Source organism: Dendropsophus ebraccatus, chromosome 2 (genome assembly GCF_027789765.1).
Source record: "Dendropsophus ebraccatus isolate aDenEbr1 chromosome 2, aDenEbr1.pat, whole genome shotgun sequence".
Lineage (NCBI taxonomy): Eukaryota > Metazoa > Chordata > Amphibia > Anura > Hylidae > Dendropsophus > Dendropsophus ebraccatus.
In genome coordinates, this window is record NC_091455.1 from 32,898,280 (window position 1) to 32,921,755 (window position 23,476).

At 44.6% G+C, this 23,476-nt stretch overlaps 1 protein-coding gene across 2 annotated transcripts in view; it reads left to right on the forward strand.

Moving 5' to 3' along the window:
- DPY19L4 (dpy-19 like 4) overlaps positions 1-23,476 on the forward strand; it is an 80,977-nt gene that overhangs the window by 22,046 nt on the left and 35,455 nt on the right. The window lies entirely within an intron of this gene.

A 23,476-nucleotide genomic window follows, 5' to 3' on the forward strand; every position in this document is an offset into this window, starting at 1 on the left:
ATTGACACAGCAAGAGAAATGGCCATAATAGGAGTAGTAGTCTGCGTGTTCTGGGACACTGCATACCTCCCTAGCAAATTTGAGCCGACCTCGGCGAATCTAGAAGGCAGCAAACATGAATAGACTGGACAATCAAACAACAGGAATGAATGATGAGAGTGAGTGTGATGAGGTGTGTGTTTCCCACGCCCAAGGCACAGGTGAGAAGAGAGAGAATGAGAAACCCTAGTGGCAGGACTTCACCTAGGGGTGCCTAACGTACTCTGGCGACCAGGTAGCTAGTGCGTGAACCATCTGACGTGTAAGCCAGGACAACTTAACTGCTGGCGGGTGACCCTCAATATTCCAGCCAGTTAGACAGTAGGTTTTCTGTTAAATGTGTTACCCGACTGGAAAAGAGAACTGTGAAGACCTGTGTACTACCTTGGCGTGTTTGTGAAATGTCTTGGATACCTGGAAGAGAAAAGAACAAAATAATAAAAGCAAACATACATGGGGGCCCCTTACATACCGGTCAATCATACAACACAATTACTCAATAGGCCAAACACACGAAAGGGTATCCAAGGTGCAATATGTATGGACCAGTGTGAATGTTAAGTAAGACTATGTGTGATTACTACTGTGTTGGGACAAGACAGAGGTGAACAAACACTGGAGACAAAAGGAAGGGAAATACAAAAGACAACAAATACTGCGAGGTCTTGAGGAGAACTGGCTCACATGAATCTGAATGAAACCTGAGAGAAATCTGAATGAAAATCTGAGAAAAAATCTGAATACGAACTGGCTCAACTAAATTTTTCCAGCTATAGATATGATAATAATACACAATAATGAGACTGGCTGAGAAAATACACTCCTACATAAACTGGACTTTCTCTGAGGTATATATATATACTGACTTCTCTTACTCAGAGGAGGAGCTATCTGTCTTAGACACTGGAAAATATACTGTTTTACAAAAGAGGCACTCTACTCTGAGGCAATCTATGTAACCTTGTGCTTACTCAGAGGAGGAAATACAAAGACTTTGATAACACTGGAATGCAATGGTAGAAAAAAAAAAAATGCAATAATGAAATAAGTGCAATAATACCCTGTGTGGAACACACAATCACAGGAAAGTGCATTAGGAAGGAATGGGTTAAGTGTCTCTGTTAGGTAGAGTCTCTTTTAGGCAATTAGACATCGTCCATGTAAAAGGCTCTGGGACAGGCACTAGAGAACCTTTTGTTACTGTAAGTGTCCATCAGCTCATGGCTGGTTAGTACAGGGAACTTGGTCAGGAGGACCAGGCACGAACCTTGAACGTTGCATGAACTAAATGGTGAAACAGCACACAAAAAAAACACAGTCATAGAACTCAGCCCTTGGGAGGACATTTAACAGAAATGTCCTGGAGGACCCCAAGTGGCACCCCTCTTTTTCTCCCAGGGATAATACCGGGAGGAAGCCGGAGCAGGAGCATCATCTGCTGCGGTGGTGACCACGAGGCTAGGGGTCACGGTGGTCACAGGAGAGACAGTAGGGGCCACATGGTAGGTAGTGGTGGTGGTCGCAGCTTTAGCCACGGCAGTGGTAGGGGGAGTCACCGTAGTAGCCATGGTGAGGGGGGCTTTAGCCACCGGAGGTAGCAAGGTTAGGGCCTGCTTGATCTCATCCGCCAACTTCTTGATAACCGGGTCATCCCCAAACACCCACTGAGGCAGGGATGGTGTCCCGGGCCCGGGGAGCCTCCAGGGACTGGCGTAGCAGGTGGCCTTAAAGTTATCCCCCTGGCTAGAGGCAGGAAGAGGGGCGCCCGGAACCCCGGTACTCACGGATCCATAGTTTTCTGGCGAGGTCGATCCTCCTGTGGAGAAGGCAACCTCGGGAGTGCTGGAGCAACGAGATCCCGGCGAGACGCTGGCGATGGAGACAGGCTCTTCCTCCGGACCGTTGGAGACTGGTGTAGAGCCCCAACTGATATCGCTGTCGGAGGGTAGCGGCATTAGCAGGCACGCAGGATTGAGCAGAGGCAGACTCTCAGGCAGTGTAGGCATCACAAGCGCTGGGGCTGCAGGCGGGTGCTCTTCATAGGCCGCCATCTTGCGTTCCACTGGCCGGAACTTGTAGCAGGAAGGGGAGGAGCGCCAGGCTGGAGGATCAGGCTCCAAAGTCTGCCCAGCAACAATGACGTCAGTGGAAGCGGCCGGCCAATCAGGAGAGACACAGTCATTATCAATGGCGCCAAGCAATTCCCGCTTCTCGGCCGCATGGCAGTTAACCCCCTCGTCACTGGGGGATGGCGCAGGTAGAAATAACAGCAAGAAACGGCCATTTTGTGTACAGTGCCAGCCGTGCAGCGACTCAGTTATCAGAACTCCCATGGCAATTTTAGCAAAGTCTCTGGAGACGATAATAAACTATAGATCTCATACACCGCGTGGCGGGTGAATCCTGTTCGTGACGCCAAATGCGATGCCCTGGCCCCTGGGGGCCACTTCCGCAGTGCTGGTGTTATGAGCGGGCAATGACCGGGGCAGCTGCAGGGTGTATACTTGTCACGGTATAGGCCTGAGGGCAGCACAGCTGTAGGGCCGGTCTGAGGAATCTGCGGGTGATGATGGGCATGCGATTCCTCGCTGCACTTAGTCAGGGCACCAGTTAGTGGACACCAATGCCAGGGTTCAGTAACAGCGGTTTTATTATAGATGAAGTAACTAGTAGCAACAGTTCTGTCCGGATGCAACCGGGTATATAGCAGGCTTTGACAAATAAAGCAGGAGTGGTGCTGCATAGGCTGTGAGAATACGTGCCGGATGATGGGAGTAGGAGTATGAGAGAAATAGCGTTGCTGGGTGGATTAGCTTGAGAGTAATACTTGCTGTGAATCCTTGCAGCGATGAGGAGAGATAACGGAATGACACCCAGATGAGAGAGAAGAATCCGGTCACTTGAGCAGGCAGATACAGCCGAAGACTTGAATACAGCAGCAGAATCAGTCACTCTTCTTATGGTGAAGAGGCTGCAGAGAAGAAGCCCAACTCCTCTGAGGCAGGAGAGAGACGACACACATCCTCCTTGCTTGGAAGCAGGGGGAAGACTAACTTGTTAGGAGGAAGTGGGAGGTCACATGGTTGCTCCTGGCCAGAACCAGTCGGCCATTGGAGGAACCATGGTTACAGGTCACGTGATCAACAGCCTTGCATACCACTGTACACTGTAATAATATACAGGAATACATGAGAATACACATGAGAATGCACAATACCAGAGAATACTAGGGGAAAACCAGCAGCAGTTGCAGTGCAAACACTTACCAGAACAGGCATTGACACAGCAAGAGAAATGGCCATAATAGGAGTAGTAGTCTGCGTGTTCTGGGACACTGCATAAGAAGCTGGGATGTTTAATCAGAGTGTGATCCTATTAAAGGTAAGACAATGAGTGAAATGCTATTGAGGGCTGATAGTTTGGAGGAAATCAGAATCATTCAGGAAGTGAAACAGATGTGAATCATATGGAACAGTGACATTACCTGGACCTGAGCAAAGAAAAACACCCTGCACAATAGTAGTTATTACCCTGAATGCAAATAAGGATATTACAAAGTACATTATTGCTTTAAGAGGTTGTCCACCCTAAACTAACTTGTCCCCTATACACAGGATAGGGGGCAAGTATGAGATTGTGGGGGGTCCGACCTCCATACCCCTTGCCGGTCTCCAGATTGCCCCCCAGCTCCTTTGTTATGAATACAGCTGCGGAGGTCGGACCCCCCCCGCCCCCACAATCTCATACTTGCCCCCTATCCTGTGTATAGGGGACAAGTTAGTTTAGGGTGGACAACCTCTTTAAATATACCTAAGTGTAACGCCTTCTTCTTCCATTTATTCTTTACAAATCTTCCTAACATTGCCGACCTAGAGAGTGAACAGGAGTTAACCGATCACTGGTCGCACATGTTCATTCATGGGGGGGCTGTTTTATCTCTGTTCTTAAGATTGGTGGTTGGACCCCCACCAGTCACACCCCCATCAGTCATCTTGTTATCATCTCTCCTATGGATAGGAATAATGTCTTGAGATAGGAATATCCCTTTAAATGGCTTTTTAAGAGTTTGCCAGTGGATGTTTGTTATCCTGGGTTAAGAAGTCCTTGGATACTGGAGAAAGGACAACTATTACACTCATGTATGTAGAGAGCTAATACATGATGTATGAAGAAGGAGTCATCGGATCAACACTTGGAGAATCCATTGGGAAATTTCCCAGATGAAATATTTTGTATCGGCGCCTATCGCTATTCATCCAAAGCAACTGATAATTCAAGTTCTGTATCATAGCAATCCAAGGGGCTACAATCAGTATTTACTAGAATTATTGCAATGATATATTATGAAGGCAGGGAATCAAGGTGGGCAGCATAGGTAGGATGCTCCATTGATCCATCCATTGATGCTGCCAAGATGGTGCTAGACCCCCAACACTAAATATGATGAATGATGACTGTAGGTGCGTCCCCGAGGGCAGTTGTGGCCCATAAAGCCCCATCTTGCCAATCTTTGCAAAATGACCCTATCATGAGCCTCAAACTGTGATCTCCAATAGAGCGTAAACTAATGCGAGGAAATCAACTCTCTTTGTAGCCATGAATCACATATCTGTACTCTATAAATAAAGGCTAATACAATAACCATGAGATGTCATGTGATTCAGTATGCAGTGGCCTGTGACTTACTTGACAATAGAATAAAACAATATCAGTAACAGGATGACACAGTGCAAATGTCATTCTGACTAATATTAGTATTGACATACATAGAAAGAGCAGATGTGCCGCCAATGGTGGACGGCCAACTGTGACCTAGTTTCCGTCTTTAACTAGGAACAATATAGCGTGAGTCAGGTAATATCTGATCTCTGAGAGAAGACGGCTACTGGTTGGGAAGGCTGGCTGCTGAGCGGAGCGCTGATCATGTTTGCAAACAGTAGGAACAGAGACAGAAGCAAGCGTGTTAATCCAGGATTATGACACCGGCAGCTATTTAACTCCTGCAGCTTCAGAACAGAATCATTATGGATATAGAAGCAACCACATCCATGATTCTGTGCTGGGCGCCATCTCCATCCCCAACAGCAGAAAGATCATTTAGCACTTGTCTGCTTTACTCCATTGAGAATTTTTTTTCATTTGGACTCTCTAATAGGATATAAAGGTATGGGTACCCCCGCTGGCCAAATTCGTCCTGACAACCCCCCCCCCCCCCATTTACTTTCAAACAGAATATACAGTATGAACTATGCACAGATTAGCTGTAACAATAAAGACTTATATTGTGTAGATGCTCTTCATGCGAACTACTGAGGCCTGGACTCCACAAGACCTTTGATGGTATCCTGTGGTATACGGCACCAAGACGTTAGCACCCATTGATGCTCAGTCATATTGGGATCTGAAGAATTTGGAGACCACATCTTAAATTCTTTCATATTCCGAACCCAAGTGTGTGAGATTTGATTATCGGTGGCTAAAGAAGTTGGATGCAGCTCTAGGAAGTCCAGGAAAACATGAAAACTATGTTTTCTAGGCAACCCTAGGGCTGGAGTGGGTTCGGAGTGAACCCGAGCACGCTCAAGGTTTGCTCATCTCTATTACTGAACAATCTTCCCTGAATAAGGCCACTTCTGTGAATGTTGCTACCATGAACATTTATGTTACACAGTGTATGGATCCTGAATGGCAGGATGCAAACTTTCCCAGCAAAACATTGCTCAGCGTATCATACTACCATTGCCTGCTTGCTATCTTCTCATAGTACCTACCTATGGTACCTTCTATTTTCCAGACCATGTGCAAGTGCATTCACCCATCAGATTAGCTTAGATTCTTACTCTGGCGGGGTCCCCAGTGGTCAGAACGCACCCCCACCCCCATGATCCTGTCAAATGCATACTGTGGATAGGGCATAACTACCCCAGATGGCAATACCAGTTTAATATATCACACTCCTTGATAGGCACCATAGTCACCAGATAAGCAATATTATTCACTTCACCTGCTATTGGTTTTAATGCTATGGGAATCATTTGACGTTACTCCCATGACCCCTCTGCCACCTCTGCGGTCAGTAGTGCTATAAATGGCCCATGATTGTAAGACGGAGCTTAAGCCGGTAGACATTTTCCATCAGGGCCCAGCAGCTTCCAGATAGTGGAGGAAATGGCCACTATTACTTATACAGGAAGGAATTCATCCATAAACGTAGTTTATTTGCACACACATGTAGAAATCGCTGGCCGGGAAGGTGACTTCCTTGTCTTTTTACCGTCATGAATGAATTGCTTTGTCATCGTCAAACATATCTGTATGTAAGTGAAGCAGAGGAGGTGATTATTTCCCGCAGCTTTATGCAATCCTTGGGTGTGTGAGGGCAGCTCAGGAGAATTTCAGGACTTTTTTTTTTTTTTTGCCATCATTAAAGATGAGGTTGAGGTGAGGCAATATTTGTTTATACAACAAAGCCGGGTAATTATATAGTCACGGGAACTGCATTCAAACCTATGTACACTAAGCCCTGAACCTAAACCTGCACAGAGAGAGCTAGGTATTACTCTGTACCTATTGTTTAAAGGAACACTACCTAGTCATCGCCATCTTTTCTTTTCCAGGTGGTACACTTCTCTCTAGAGACTCTCTGAGCTGCAGTTGGTTTTGTGCTAGATCGGGGTATTTAGTCTAAGAAATCCCCTCCTCCTTGACACTTAAGGTTATATTGTCACCCCCCTGTCGACCCCTCTGTGACATCATCGGGGGTCTAGGCCCTGCACCCTCCGCAGCCATTGTAATGGGCTGACCTTGATGCCTAACCCCCCCCCCCTCTAATCTGGCTGTCACTAGGAGGGTGGGGACTATGCTTCTAGGTAGGCTCATTCTCATGACGCTGCAAAAGGGATGGGGCCAGTAGCGGAGTACAATAGGTCAATTTTGGGCGGTAGCCTGGGGCCCTGATATGGTTCCCAGAAGCGCTGTATAAAGCTTATGCAGCAGCCGCGGCTGGTACCGGAGAAAAACGAGTTTTATTCCCTGGGCGCATGATAGGCAGAGGCGGGGAGGTAGTCATCTGGGCGGCTCCCTGCCAATGTGTAGTCACTGCTCTCTGCCTGTCAGCGCGCTCAGAGGGGATAATTGACAGGCAGAGAGGTCCTTTTCTGGCCTCTCTGCCTGTCAATCATCCTTCCGAGCGGTTTTCCTCCAGTATAAAGCTCCTGAAGCAGCTGCGGCCGGTACGTGCCGCGGCTGCTGCAGGAGCTTTATACAGCACTCCTGGGAACCATATCAGCCCAACTGGGCTGATTGGTTCCTTTTAAGAAGGGGACTGAGAACTCCTCATATGGAAAGGGGGTGACAATATAATTTTAACCCCTGAAAGGAGTCATGGATTTTTCCAGTGGTCCCAAAATAATTAGGATAAATTTGTTGGCAGAAAACAGGTAAGGGGTCAAAACGAGGAGTAGCATAACAGGTACCAGGCAACAAATGCAAGGAATGAAGCATAAATAGTATCAGGGTATAATATAATCTGCAGGCAAGGTATTGTAGGCCGACACTTTGATCGCTGACACTTTCACATAGGCCAATTATTGGCTGAAGGAGCGTTTCTAGCAAGTCGAAAAGACGCAACATGAGAAAAGACCAGACAATTTGCTTATTAATTGAACAAGACTGCTGTGGTATAACATGTCTGTGGATAGCTGTATACCTGATCATTTCAGGCACTGCCAGATGGGTTCAGTGGAAAGTGGTTCTCAAGATGTTAGTACCAAAAATGACTGAGCTCGAAGACAATTACAGCAAGCTGGGCAAACTTGCTGTGTATTTTTGTGAAGACAAGGTTGTAATAAACAGGGAATTCTGTTGCCCAAGAGGCCACATACACCTGTAGCAGACCCTGGAGGATATAGGTCACTGTAAATAAGAGGGTTACTACGTACAGTACAAACATGCAATATGTCATATGTATATATATATATATATATATATATATATATATATATTTATATATGCCGCATACAAAGGAAATCTTTGATTTTCATATATATACATATATGTATATGAAAATTATATACAGTGGTACCTTGGTTTAAGAGTAACTTGGATTGAGAGTGTTTTGCAAGAAGAGCTCACAGTTTTTCAAAATTATGACTTGGTTTAAGAGCATTGCTTTGGTTTAAGAGCTCCCTGTACTGGGTAGAAGGGGGAGGGCAGGAGGGGTATTGCCTGTATACCGGGGTCTACAGCCCTGTACTCTGACCCAGGAAGTCTCCCTCATCTTCCAAATCGTAGCAGATCCACTTCAGGCTGGGGTTAACATCAGGGAACAGGACTGTGGTGGTAATCTCTCCATAGCTGTAACCCCGGACAGATAGTGCTGCATGTATGTGCCCAGATATGCCCTGCTCATTCCTTCCTGCTCCCTGCTGTCTCTTTCAGCCCTTGTGTTTCCCATCCTCTCCATTTCTGCTATAATGTGCCTGCACTTACACTCAGCTAGTCACACTGTTATATATAGAAGTTTCTGTCACTGCCTTCCTGCACAGCTCCAATTCTCACTTCCTGATTGGTCCAGGCTGAACACCCCCCTTCCCCATTTTTGTCTTGTGACCACACAGACCTCTGACAGTCCAGATTTGCGGAACATGTGAATAACTAGATGATCGACCAATGAGAGTGGCCATTTTACTAGTAAATCCCCAGTATTCCTGAAGTGCACGCACTGAATAGCACCTCTATACAGTACAGTGTGAGGCCATGTTCACATGCAGTAAGAGACCGGCTGTTCCGGGACCCAGCTGGGTCACAGAACGGCTGGTCTCTCAAAAGATCATCCGTCCGGTATTGCAGTACAGGCCGGATGATCTTTTCGGCCGCAGGGTTCTGATGCAGGCGCATCCGTGCACGCCCGCATCAGAACTCTCCACTGCACGCTATGGAGCGTACGGCCGGAGCTGCTCGCTCCACAGTGTGCACTGACATGGTTTTCTGCGGCCGCTATTTACTGAATAGTGGCCGCAAAAAACCGACATGTCAGTTGTTTGCGGCGCCGCTAGGGATCTCGGCCTGAGTGTATACGCTCCGGCTAGGATCCCATAGATGGAGAGGTAACATATATTTTCGCAATAATTTTTTATGAAATTATACGTTATGTGAACATAGCCTGATACTACATGTCCTGCACTGCTCTTTACCTGCGCCAGAATAAGTCACCCCTTTGGGCACCAGGTGAGGGCGACTTCATTTTATTTTTCCGGTACCCTGATGGAACTGTACAAGACCCTGAAAATGCTCCAGTCCTCTACATAGAAAGTAATACACAGTCCCCATTAGCTCCTTCTGACTGTTATATGTAAGGACTTGCTTTATCTTTTTTAGTTATCTGCTTATTTTCCTTTAAAGGGCTTATCCAGTGTTACAAAAACATGGCCACTTTCCCCCTACTGTTGTCTCCAGTTTGGGTGGGGTTTTGAAACTCAGTTCCATTGAAGTAAATGGAGCTTAATTGCAAACCGCAACTGAATTGGAGACAACAGTAGGGGGAAAAGTGGCTTTTTGTAGCGCTGGATAACCCCTTTAAATTGTTTTCTCATTTTGGGATGATATTTTTGGGGCTTCAGAACCAATTACCAGTTTTCCATAGAGTTTTGGTCTTAACATTCAATGGTCGTCCTGGAACCAATTGATATCGTATGTTAAGGAACCACTGTATAAATATACACACTCTCTCACATACATATATAGTGTTTCTGGTTGCACTTGCTGTCCCCTGAATGTCAGTGCATACCTCACTATGTAACTTCATCCCTCATCTGATGAAAGAGTCTTCATATAATCACACGGGATTGTCAATCCATATTCCTTGTCAAACGTCAGAAATGGAATGTGCTGACAACTTGTAATTATATACGGGGGATTTGGTCTTGTCCCACATTCACTAATATGTTTATCCAACAATCAGGTTGCTGGATGGGGAGCAGGCGGACCACTAGCATGCCATAATACTTCTATTTAGGAACATTGCTATACCCCCTATTAAAGGGGCATCCCAGCAACAAGCATCAATGGTTATGAAACAGGAATTCTTGACAAACACCTTTGGGGCGAAAGAATAGAAGGAGAAGTTGTTGACTCATAGTTCAGCATTGGACGGCCATTCCTGCCTGATAAACGCAGGGAAATGTAAACTTCTAGCTGCACCCTGAACATGGTCAGGTCTTTGCTTGTAGTGACACACACCCATATTTTTATTAATTTGCATCACACTATACGGGAACATACTGTTACTAGGTCACAGTGAGCAATAGATTTACTATTCATCAACAGCGAGGATAGTTTGGTTTATTGATGTATTTCCCCCCTGTAAGACTGGGTTCACACTATGTTTTTGCAATCCATTTTTGCAAAAAAAAAAAAAAAGTATGGAAAAACAGATGCAATTGTGTGCTTCCATTTTGATCCGTTTTTCCATCGGTTTTAAAAAAAACGGATGAAAAAAAAACGGGTTGCAAAAACGTAGTGTGAACCCAGCCTTAGGCCGGGTTCACACTACATAAAAAACCCGGCCGTAATTCATAAAACCGGCCGTAATTGTGTGTTTTTTACGTAGTGTGAACATAGCCTAAGTGTCAATCAAAAGCCACCACATTCCCTGCTTCAATGAAGTGAAAATGGTGAATGGGAACACAAAATAAAACAGTAAGGTTGGGTTCACACTACGTTATTGCAATCAGTTTTTTCTGCAAAAACGGATGAAAAAGACTGAAAAAAAAGTATGCCTTTGTGTGCATCTGTTTTGATCAGTTTTTTCCATTGACTTTCAGTATAAAAAAAAAAAAAAAATGGTTCAAAACGCATCCTTTTTTTTTAACATACACAAAAATTTGGTCACCTATGTTTTTGTATACATTAAAAAAAGAATGCATTTTGATCCATTTTTTTTATAATTGAAATCAATTGAAAAACAGAACCAAACTGATGCACACAAATGTATCCGTTTTCCATTTGTCTTGTTGTAAAAACGGATGACAAAAACAGATTGCAAAAACGTAGTGTGAACCCAACCTAACCTAGTTTTTCTTCTGCCAGTTCCAATCTAATCGCCAGTATCGAAGAAGTACAATATTTTAGATTCCTTGCATACTGCAGACGTTCCCAGCACTTTTACCCATGGATCCAATCTTGGATGCATTATTTACATGTGTACTCAGTGGTTCTTCATTAATAATAGACGTGTTTATGTAACGTGAATGTTATGCATCTGCCTCCATTTATTTGTACAGAAATAGACTTTCAGCCTCCCGACGTTGCCTCTTGTACACATTTGTATGTATGACTTATTCATAGGCCGGCTTGTTTACCATAGGCTGATATGGCGCAGCGCTGCTCCCGCTGGACTGTAATAAACTGCTTCTGTGCGGTGACACCTTGGGGGTTTATAACAAAGTCGCAGCATGTTTTATTATTTTATACAAAGGCGATGCTTTTATGTTTGTATAAGCCAGGGATGGGGAACCTTCGGCCCTCCAGCTGTAGCAAAACTACAATTCCCATCATGCCTGGACAGAGCATATGACAGAGCATAAGGTCTGAGGAGGTTCAAACATGTGTGATTATGGCCTATCACTGACCAGACTAGACTAGACCTCCTTATCATTTCTTAGTCAGACTGACTTCAATCTGTAGTGATCGATTCCATCCCTTGAGGTATAGAGGGTTGGACTTGGGAACTCCTTCCACAGAACTTGAAAGAGGGATTCGCTGGGAAAGGTTATGTGACCTACTCCTCATACACCTTACCAGAGGTGGCAGCACAAAGGGAAACTATCAGCAGGTTAAAAGTATCTAACCTGCTGATAGTATCTAACCTGAAAAGTATCTAACGTGTTCAGGGCACTGAGGAAGTTTCTTTCCTTGATCTTCAGTGACATTTCCATGCAAATAGGAGTTTAATCCTTATACTATTTAGCAATTTTAGTGCACTGGAGACGGGTCCGCCCCTGGCCAGCCTGCTTCTTCTAGTGAATATCAGCGGAGCAGTGCACTGGGGATGGTAGTCCCGCCCCCAGTGCACCAAAATGGCTAATTAGCATAGGAATTTAACTCCTAATAGCATGGAAATGTAACCAAGGATGAAGGTAAGAAACTTACCTTCATCCTCAACCCCCTGTGCACATTAAGGAGCTATCAGCAGGTTAGATCTTTCCCTTTAATCAGTGCACAGCTATACACCCCAGTGTATGCACATTACGCCGTATTTTGCCTTCCTCTGGATCAACACAGTAGGGTTTCTTTATGTTGAACCTAATGGACTTTTGTCTTCCTTCAACCTTATTAACTATGTTACCATGTTACTAATACATGTTTGATATGTGTAAAAGCACGACATCCATAAAGAACTATAGTGACAGTGCAGCCATACTACAACCTATAGCAGGTAGACCAGTACCAGGACACTGCAAAAATACCCAACAAACAAACGCACCATGTGAACATGGTCTTGGTGCTTTCTTTAGCTTGCAATGCACCCTAATACAAAACAAAATAGTTTTTTAGGGTGCGTTCACACGTACAGGATCCGCAGCAGATTTGAAGTTCCAGATTCAAAGCAAATCAAATCTGCGGATCCTGTAAGTGTGAACGCACTCCTTAGCCAAAAACGCACGTATTTCTGTGAAAAACATACTGCTCATAGTACCCATAACCTTTAATGTTCACTTATTTATTTTAATGTGTCCAGTAGTAAGAAAAGGAAAGTCTGTGATGTACTATGAAAGGGCCACTATCAGCCAGCGATAAGATTCTGTGCTGTACAGTCTGCACGCTGGGAGAGGCCGGGGGAGATAACACCCTCAGGTAGTCACCTAGAAGGTACAGCCATTGATTGTGAAGCTTTCTTGGAAATGCTGTGACGGAGAGGCTATAAAAACAGTGTCAGATACCGAAAAACAAGAGCGGGAGAAACAACTCAGGAATGTTTTCCCCATACAGCAATGTACAAGGTGTTCTAGGTGATAGTGGTTATTGGTGCTATGTACAGTATGAAGAATATGTGGAGCGTACGTGCTGAAGACCATTTTCTTAAGGCGGCAGTATTCTTTAGATAGCTGTCAGTCAAATGCTATGACATCTGCCAAAGGTGAGAAATAAGGGACCCCCTCATATACATTATGGGGGAGATTTATCAAACATGGTGTAAAGTGAAACCGGCTCAGTTGCCCCTAGCAACCAATCAGATTCCACCTTTCATTTTCCAAAGAGTCTGTGAGGAATGACAGGTGGAATCTGATTGGTTGCTAGGGGCAACTGAGCCAGTTTCACTTTACACCATGTTTGATAAATCTCCCCCTATATGCAAACAGGTCTTGCAGAAATCTGCGGCTCTGGCCTACATGTCTGATGTGTATGGCCGCCTCTACACTACAGGCTGTTAATGGCATAGCTGGAATAGTTTACAGGGGAAAAACAGAAAGCTTTGTTTTACAGGAAATAGTTGTTGTGGTATCATGGTGACTAAGAAGCGGCAGGAATTCATTGGTGTATTCCTATGGCCTAGTTTACACAGTGCACATTGTGGCCTGGTTTAAAAAAATACTCTATGAGAGAATTCTGAGTTCTTAAAGGTGGTCACTTAGAGTGGCTGCAAAGGTGCACCTCTGACTCCATCACATCTGATGAGTTTATCAGTAGTAGGAGACCCTCATGATCTGCTCATTGTTGGGGGGTCCTATTGCACATACAGCAAACTCACCAAATAGCTCAGCAGTGAATGATGCCTTAAAGGGTAACTTTACCCTTTAAAAGTTTTGATTGGATGGGGTCTTGATGCTCCACCCATGTGGTACAGACCAGGGATAGAAAACGCTTAGCATGGTCTTCTCTTGGCTCATCCTAGGATATGTCAAATGATTTTTAAGGGTGCGTTCACATGTATAGGAGGGGTACTCCAGAAAAAAAAGTTTTCAAATAAAAAAAAATCTCCAGTCTTCCAGTACTTATCAGCTGCTGTATGTCCTGCAGGAAGTGGTGTATTCTTTCCAGTCTGACACACTGCTCTCTGTTGCCACCTCTGTCCATGTCAGGAACTGTCCAGAGCAGTAGCAAATCCCCATAGAAAACCCAGTTCATGTCATGGACAGAGGTGGCAGCAAAGAGCACTGTGTCTGTCTGGAAAGAATACTCCAGCACTAGTGATATGTAACTGCTGGGAGCAGGGCTTGTCCAGCACTACAGTTCATGTTGACAGGTGATGTAGCTAACTTTCAGCAGGTTAGATACATCTAGTCTACGGCATACGGGGCTCTAAGGAAGTAAGAAAATGACCCTCATCCTCAGCTCTCTGTGCGCTTTAGGTACAAATCAGCAGACTATATGCATCTATCTAAGGAGAGAAGCAAATGTTTCTGTTAATGCTGCTATTACTGGTGGTTTTACAGGAGACTACAACAAAAATAGTTTACCCAGGAAGTCAATTATATTGTTACAATGGTTTATAACAGTATTGATCTAGGCTGATACTTGCTAGGTTACAATGTTAAAGGGGTTGTCCAGCGGAATTTTTTTTTTTTTTTCAAATCAACTGGTGTCAGAAAGTTATATAGATTTGTAAATTACTTCTATTTAAAAAATCTACAGTCTTCCCATACTTATCAGCTGCTGTATGTCCTGCAGGAAGTGTTGTTTATTTTCATTCAGAAACAGTGCTCTCTGCTGACATCTTTGGCCGAGTCAGGAACTATCCAGAATAGTAGCAAATCCCCATAGAAAACCTCTCCTGCTCTGGACAGTTCCTGTCTCGGCCAGAAATGTCAACAGAGAGCACTGTGTCTGAATGTAAATAAACAACACTTCCTGCAGGACATACAGCAGCTAAGTATAGGAAGACTTGAGATTTTTAAGTAGAAGTAAATTACAAATCTATTTAACTTTCTGACACCAGTTGATTTGAAACAATACAAATTTCGCTGAACAACCCCTATAAAGGGGTACTCCAGCGAGGGGGGGGGGGCACTTTTTTGCTGGGATCGGGGAGGAGGTGGCCGAGGGAAAAGATGTCCACTCACCTCCCCGGTTCCAGCGGCGGCTCCCGCATCGCGGCGCTCCGGTGCCCGGTTCCCGGCCGCTTCCTGGTGTCTGATGCGGGCCCGAGACGTGACGTCTCAGGTCCGCTCAGCCAGTCAGTGAAGGAGACAGGATCCGTTTCAAGTCTGCTCAGATCCCGCCTGGCTGACTGACCTGACTGGCTGAGCGGACCTGAGACGTCACGTCTCTGGCCCGCATCAGACACCAGGAAGCGCCCGGGAACCGGAGTGCCGCGATGCGGGACCCGCCGCTGGAACCGGGAAGGTGAGTGGACGTCTTTTCCCTTGGCCACCTCCTCCCCGGTCCGAGCGCAAAAGTGCCCCCACGCTGGAGTACCCCTTTAATCTCTCAGTATTGAGGTAAGAAGCTTACTACGAGGACATCTAGTGGTCAAAAAGTAGAATAAACACTGTTTATACACCTATAGCTGTATTCTAGGCTCCACATTGACTTCTGCAACTAGGATGTGAACTCCTGGTTAGCGGGTTAATTAAAATGACATGAAATTATATTTTGTGGTGTTGGGATAATAATTGATTTCCTATGCGGCTTTGGAGCAAGTTCCCATTATTTGGTCTTCTAGCAAGCCGTTACCATTACTATTAAAGAAACCCTTAGCACAGTTAGCAAATTGCTTGATAAATTTTGCTAAACAGGTTCTGTGTTAGGGCCCTATTCCACCGGACGATCATCGTTCAGATTATCGTTAAATCGTTCGAATCTAAACGATAATCATTCGGTTGAAATGCAGTTAACGATTAATGACAGAACGAAAAATCGTTGATCGCTTTATAAGACCTGGACCTATCTTTATCGTTGCTCATTCGCAAATCGTTCGCATTGAATAAGACGTCGTTCAGTCATTCGCAATAGATACGAACACAATAGCGAAGAAATAGCAAAGAAAAATCGATCGCAAATACGATCATAAGTAACGATTATCGTTCCATGGAAATGAGTGAACGTTTTCAGGTCTTTCCCAATAGGGGTCGTTTGAGATCGTTAATCAATAACGATTATGCGAACGATAATCGTCCGGTGTAATAGGGCCCTTAGACCAGTGAAAAAGTGGATGTAACAAAACTGCCATGAAGCAACAATAATAGCAATCCTAATGTCCGTAAGCAAGAGCCCACATTATAGCACCTGGAACCGGAGAGCAAAGTCAGACCACCATTGGGCAGATACTGACTATGCACAAATGGAACCCGAACAAGTTCCAGTTGCTGCATCATCCCAGTGAGATAAGGTGTCAGGATTCACTTCCCTAAATCCTTCTCTTCTGAAGTCTTCACTAACACAGAACAACCGATACTGTAATTAGAGCATATCAAAATGAAAATGCTGAAATCCATAGCAGAGAATCCACAACACATCATGCAGATTCAGTGTGGATGTTCTGCTGTGCATTATGTAGATTAAATTTACAAAAAAATAAATAAATAAATGTGTTTATTATTCAGTATTTAGGTAGTAAAATCCATAACAGAGTGAACATGACTGTTCTACAATGAATAGTACACCTATATAGCTCCTTGTATGTTTTTCTCTCTTCTGCTAAAAAGAAAAATGTTTACTTGTTATCCACGATCATAATCTTCTTCTGTCTTCAGTGATCTTCTAGTACTCTGTATGAATGCAACAGTGACCTCTAGTGCTAAAATACTAACACTACATGAGTTATTCTTTTTTACCCTTTGATCCTGCAAACAGGACCACAATGCCATCTACTGGTGAAATCAAGAATAATTTCAAGACTACTAATACTTTGCAACTTTCTTTCATTTATTGTTGAGAGTAAAATCTTTTTATTTTTTAATTAAATATTAAAATTGATTTGACATGTAGGGAACAGAGTAAGGCCATGTTCACATGGCGTAAGAGACTGGCCGTTCTGTGACCCGGCCAGAACTGCGAGTGATCCCGGCCAGAGCGTATACTATGGGGGAGATTTATCAAAGGGTGTAAAATTTAGACTGGTGCAAACTGCCCACAGCAACCAATCACAGCTCCTCTTTCCTTTCAGCACTGCCTAAAGCTGAGCTGTGATTGGTTGCTGTGGGCAGTTTGCACCAGTCTAAATTTTACACCCTTTGATAAATCTCCCCCAATGTGTATACGCTCCGGCCGGGATCCCATAAAGAAACAGGACGTGTATCTATTCGTAAAAAGTACGGCCGTTGTTGCCGATTGCAACAACGGCCGTACTTTTACGAAAAGATAGAGTGTGTGAACATAGCCTAATGGCGCGAGCCTGTGGTTAATGCAGTTTCAGTAGAGTAGTGCTTGAGCTATGCTAGGATCGATGGTTTTCAGTGGTGGATTGCAAACTAAACTTCAACCCATAACTTGCAAAGTGCAGCCCAGCCTTATTACCATACAGTATGTGGGGTTTGATTTCAAGGGGCAGTATGAGTGATTTATCCTTGTCAATAATACATCTATATAAAAACCAACACATGGTCAAAGCTTGTGTGCAGCTATAGTTTGATGAACTTAGAAATGTTGAATAATAAATAAATAAACATAATAAACAAATGCTGATTACTGAAGGCCGTACAATGTGGCACATATCAACTACAGGTCTCTTTATCTAATCTTGGTTTGAAAAGCCCTGTCCTCCTAAAAAAAAACTGGGTGAACTTTCAGATGTAGATTAAATTTTGATTTCTGCGTAAAACATTTCCCACATTCTGAACATAAAAACGGCTTCTCTCCAGTGTGTATTTTCTGAACACGTTCATTCATTAGACGGACGACGGAATCCATCCATGCATAGAATGGAGTCTATGACACAGGCAGAGACGCGCGCTTGTGTCACAGTCCGCAAGCGGCGGATTCCACAACAGATTTTACGTCGTATTATGCATAGTGTGCACATACCCTAATTATTCCATGTCTTCCCATTCCCTGTTGTTGTGCAATTTTATACAAAGCCTGGAATTCCCCTTTAAGCTGCATTTACATGTCTAGGTTTTAATCAGGTGGTTTTTATGCAGTTTTTGATGCAAAAAACAAGTGTAGATCATGAAGGGAAAAAAAAGTTTTAAGCTGATGCCCACCTTAACAAGTGTTTATTAAAGTATTGTATTGCCCCCCAAAAGTTATACCAATCACCAATATACACTTATTACACAGGAAATGCTTATAAAGAGCTTTTTCCCTGCACTACTACTGCATCAAGGCTTCACTTCCTGGATAAAATGGTGATGTCACAATGATGGCAGGGGGACACTGAGCATATTTTGAGGTTATTTTATTGTCCACCACTAGATGTCAGTATTGCACAGCTATACTGTAGTTACTGATGTGTTACTGTTTTTTGTTGTTGTAGCACATGGATCTATGAGACAATGAGAGTTCGCTCTCTTCTCTACCTATCCCTATCTTTCTCTTTTCTCACACTCTCCTTTCACCCACTCACAGCACACCTTACAGGGGCTGGAGACAAGAAGTCACCTGGGTAGTGAAAGTGTAGCTCAGTCTTAGTCAGGTTCCTGGGCAGTGAGGAAGCAAGACAGCACAGTCCTAGAAGTCTGGGGCTTGTGTCACCCACTAGGACAGGTCCCTAGAGGTCAAAACACAGACACAAGTACAGTGGTGCCTTGGATTACGAGCATAATTTGTTCCGGGACCATACTTGTAATCCAAATCCACTCTTAAACCAAAGCAAATTTTCCCATAAGAAATCATTCAAATGCAAACAATTGGTTCCACACCCCAAAAATAATGATTTATTATTCTGAATAACATGTAAAACAAATGAAAAAAACATTCAGAAACAGCCAAATATGTGATATTATAAATTATTGTACAGTAATGGAGAGGATGGGGCACACAAGGACTGACAGAGACTGCAGGGAGCATGAAGGAATGAGCATGGCAGATGTGGGCACAGTATAGCAGCACTCTATGTCTGGGGAGAGAGGGATTACAGCTATAAAGAGATTACCTTCACAGTCCTGTCCCCTGATGCAAGCCCCAGCCTGAAGTGGATCTGCTATGATTTGGAAGGTGAGGGAGACTTCCTGGGTTAGAGTACAGAGCTGTAGACCCCGTTATGCAGACCATGTCCCTCCCCCACTTGTGCTCCCACCCAGTACAGGGAGCTCTTAAACCAAAGCAATGCTCTTAAACCAAGTCACAATTTCGAAAAACTGTGAGCTCTTAAACCAAAACGCTCTTAAACCTAGTTACTTCTAAACCAAGGTACCACTGTATTCTCTTTCTTCTCAAGTATTCTTCTACCTCATCCTCCAACATCCCGGCAGAGCAAAGTACTAAATGGGTTGGGACTCTCACAACATCCTCCTCTCTACTCCTCTGACTATACTCTCAGCACGCAACACAGTCCACACAACTGTACTACTCCTTCCCTGTTCACTACAGATCTGGGTCTAACTTATCAAGTGTCTTATTAAGTGTGATGAGAAAAAGGGAGACAGGGGGCGCTTCCTCGAGCAATAAAAGATAGCCAGGTGAATGGACAACAACATTTTTCAGGAATCCACTCACCTGGGTAGGTTGTGCAAAAATTAGGCACAACTCTATATGTAGCATGAAAGAATATACTCCGCAGCTGTACTGGGGGACGTCACCACCAACGGTGGGAGAAGCAAATGTAGATGTGTAATCAGCTGATTACAGGACCAGAAGTCGAATCCACACCATAGTATAGTAAGCGCAGAAGTATATAAATTTGCACGCAGCAGTGCAGCCAGGAATCATCCAAAAGTAGATGGCGTAGTAAGCATATGTTCTTTATTGTTATTGCAACGCGTTTCGGCCCTATTTCATCTAACATGGGCCTTTATCAAGCATACAAAACAGACACTGCATGGAAAATATATAGTGCCTATATATTTTCCATGCAGTGTCTGTTTTGTATGCTTGATAAAGACCCATGTTAGATGAAATAGGGCCGAAACGCGTTGCAATAACAATAAAGAACATATGCTTACTACGCCATCTACTTTTGGATGATTCCTGGCTGCACTGCTGCGTGCAAATTTATATACTTCTGCGCTTACTATACTCTGGTGTGGATTCGACTTCTGGTCCTGTAATCAGCTGATTACACATCTACATTATTAAGTGTGAAGTATTGTTTCAAGGCAAAGCTGTATGACCTGCTGCACATAAGTGTTTTCTAAAGTAAAGCAGACCTTATTTATAATAAAGAGACTTTGTGTTTTGTCACCCCGCACCAACACAGTACACAAACGTTCCTTGGGTTATTTCCCCTTTCTGTGGGTGACAGTGTGTGGTGTCCCACCACGGGTATTGCTATTAGTTACATCCTACGCAAAAGCCTGTACTTATTGTTCAAAAGTGGTGATGAGTGGTGATGAAGTTTTGCCACTAGATGTCGCTCTTATACGTATGTGTATTTAGATACTGCACAAGTATGTTTATTTGTGTGTCACATGGCTCTGTGAACCTATGGGGATGTCTTCTTCTATCATATGATCTCTCACTTTACTTCTTCTAATGCACACTTTACCCACTTACAGCGCACTTTAGATACGCTAAGGAAGGAAGTCACATGGGTAGAGGAAGTGCACAAGTCTTTTGGTTTGGACGTTGTAGGGGAAGGACGCAAGCTAGACAGCTCCCTACAGCGGTCCTATTTGGGCCCAGGCCCTCTGCCAGGTCCCCCTACCTTAAAGAGTCAGTCTTAGTCAGGTTCCTGTATGGGTAGGAAGCAAGACAAGACACAACTAGCAGTTTCTCCTCAGTTTACCATACACAACACTATGCTGTGTTAAGCTCCTACACGAGAGGACAAGTCAGAGATAAGCTCAACCCACTCCGTGGACTAGGAGAGTCACAATGCAGAACAGTCTCCACAAAAGCCAAAGAAGCTAGGAACTAATCCGGATAGAGCAAAGTTGCTAAGAGCCTAGGAACTCTATCTTGCAGCATGGTTGTCAGCAGGAAATCCTCAGCATTCCGCTCATCCCAGGTAACAAGGTCTGGGACCTTGTGTCACCCACTAGGACTGGTCCCCCGATACTGGTAGGGCATTAGGTGGTGTGAAGACCCAAAGGTCAATACACGAGCACAAGTATTCTCTTCTTCTTCTAAGTATTCTTCTACCTAATCCTCCAACATCCCGGCAGAGCACAGTACTACTTGGGTTGGGACTCTCATGACATCCTCCTCTCTGCTACTCTGATTCCTTGTATATTTCAACACGCTACTCAGCTAGTCAGCATGACTGTACTCTTCGCTGTATTCCTATCACAGATCTGGTTGCTGTATTATCAAGTGCTTTCTCGATAGAAACGTACCCTATCCAGGGAAAGCTGTATAACTTGCTGCACACAAGTACTTTCCAAGTAAAAACAAGATTATTTATGCTAAAGAGACTCTGTGATTCTTCACCTCACACCAACACAGTGTATACCACATTCTTAGGACATTTCCCCTTTCTGTGGGTGACAGCTCCGATAACCCGGAAGGGTCACTACACCACTCCGGCCCACCGTGATCACATCCCAAGGGTCCCCGTAGCAGTCCGGCAGGACACTCTGCACAGGGGAACAAGGTACAACGGGCCCTCTAAACTAAAAGCAGGTGTGCCACCATACCTTTGTGCCCAACCGGCACTGGCGTCACAATACAACATCACTGGGCCCGGCTGCATCTTGGACAACCACCACCGGACTGGCATCACACCTTACCATCTAGCAAGTGACCGGCCGTACCTCCGACATAACACCCCAGGGGGTCACCACAGAATTGGCATCACAAACAGGATACAAGCCTTGTTGCTGTCTATTGTCGCTACCTTAAAGAACAGTGTATGCTGTGTGATTCACTGTATAAGGATTGCCAAGAACTGTGTGCTCCTTATTACGAACGCAAGTCGCAAAGTACTAAGTACCAAACCTCCTATTGCCCTGAAGATAAGTGCCGCAAGTCCAGGACTGTGTTCTGCATTTACTTTCAAATCGCCGTCAGCCAAACCGCGGGAAAACTGCTCAAAAGCGTGGGAAGCCTCTACCAAAAGCACGCCAAAGTCTCAGCACTGCACCCTGGCGGAAACCAGGAGTATCAGGTTGTTTGTGCTGCTGTGACTTATCTTTGCGAGCAAGCAGAGATAGAACTATAAATTTTCATATTACAGAAACCTAGTGTGGTGCACGCCCATGTGGGCGGTCGATCGGTCACTTGCCAGATGGTGATCTGTGACGCCCCATGTGGTGATTGGTCGAAGTATAGCTCAGCCAAATGTTATTCTGTCGTGACGCCAGTGCCAGTTAGGCACACAGGTATGGAGGCACAGCTGCTTTTAGTTTAGAGTGGCGAGCTATACCTTTTCCCCGGTGGTTGGTGACCTGCCGGGCTAGGAGGGGGTCCCTTGGGTACTAATCACTGTGGTCCGGTACCGCCACCCACAGAAAGGAGAGATGGCCCAAGCATGTGGTATCTACTGTGTATGTACCGGAGCAATAATCACTGAGTCCTGTAAAAGTAAAAGTATACTTGTGCCTGTGTTTCGACCTTAGCTGTCGTTATACTACCTTTTCACCTACAGTGTTGGGTGACCCGTAATACCAGGGTGACACAAGCCCCAGACCTTGTTAAGCACAGTGGTCAGAATTCCCTGGTGACACCTGCGCTGCGAGATAGAGTACGTAGGCTTCTAGCAACTTTGCTCTATCCGGATCAGTTCCTCTGGTTATCAGGATACTGTCCTGCACTTTAGACGTGTTCTCGGCAGGGGTTGGGGTGTTCTCTGACTTTTCCTCTCTTGAGTAGCTCAACACTTCATTGTGTGTAGAAGTGCTGCTTTCAAGAAACCTGTCTGCGTCTCCCATGTGCGGCTGTTCACTACCACCGACTAGACTACACACTGACTAGGTGGGGACCTAGCAGAGCCAGGGCACAGCTGAACTACAGCAGGGACCAACTTTTTCTGCGTCCTCTCTCCACCAAGACTTAGGTAAGACTCACTAAGTGTGGGTGTGTACTTTCTCTCCCCATGTGATGACTTCCTACAGGAGGTGTGATGTCTCCTGTGAGTGGTGGAGAAGAACTTATAAAGAGAAAGGAGCATACAGATAGGTAGAGAAGAAAAGAGGGCTGGTGCCAGAAAGTGATATAAATTAGTAATTTAGTTCTATTTAAAAATCTCAAGTCTTCCAGTACTTATCAGCTTCTGTATACCTTTAGGAAATTGTGTATTCTTTCCAATCTGACATGGTGCTCTCTGCTGCCACTTCTGTCCTTGTCAGGAACTGTCCAGAGCAGGAGAGGTTGTCTATGGGGATTTGCTACTATAATTTTCATGTCAGCTTGTATGGGGACTATTTAATGCAGCAGTTCCTGAATGTATCACCACTAAGCA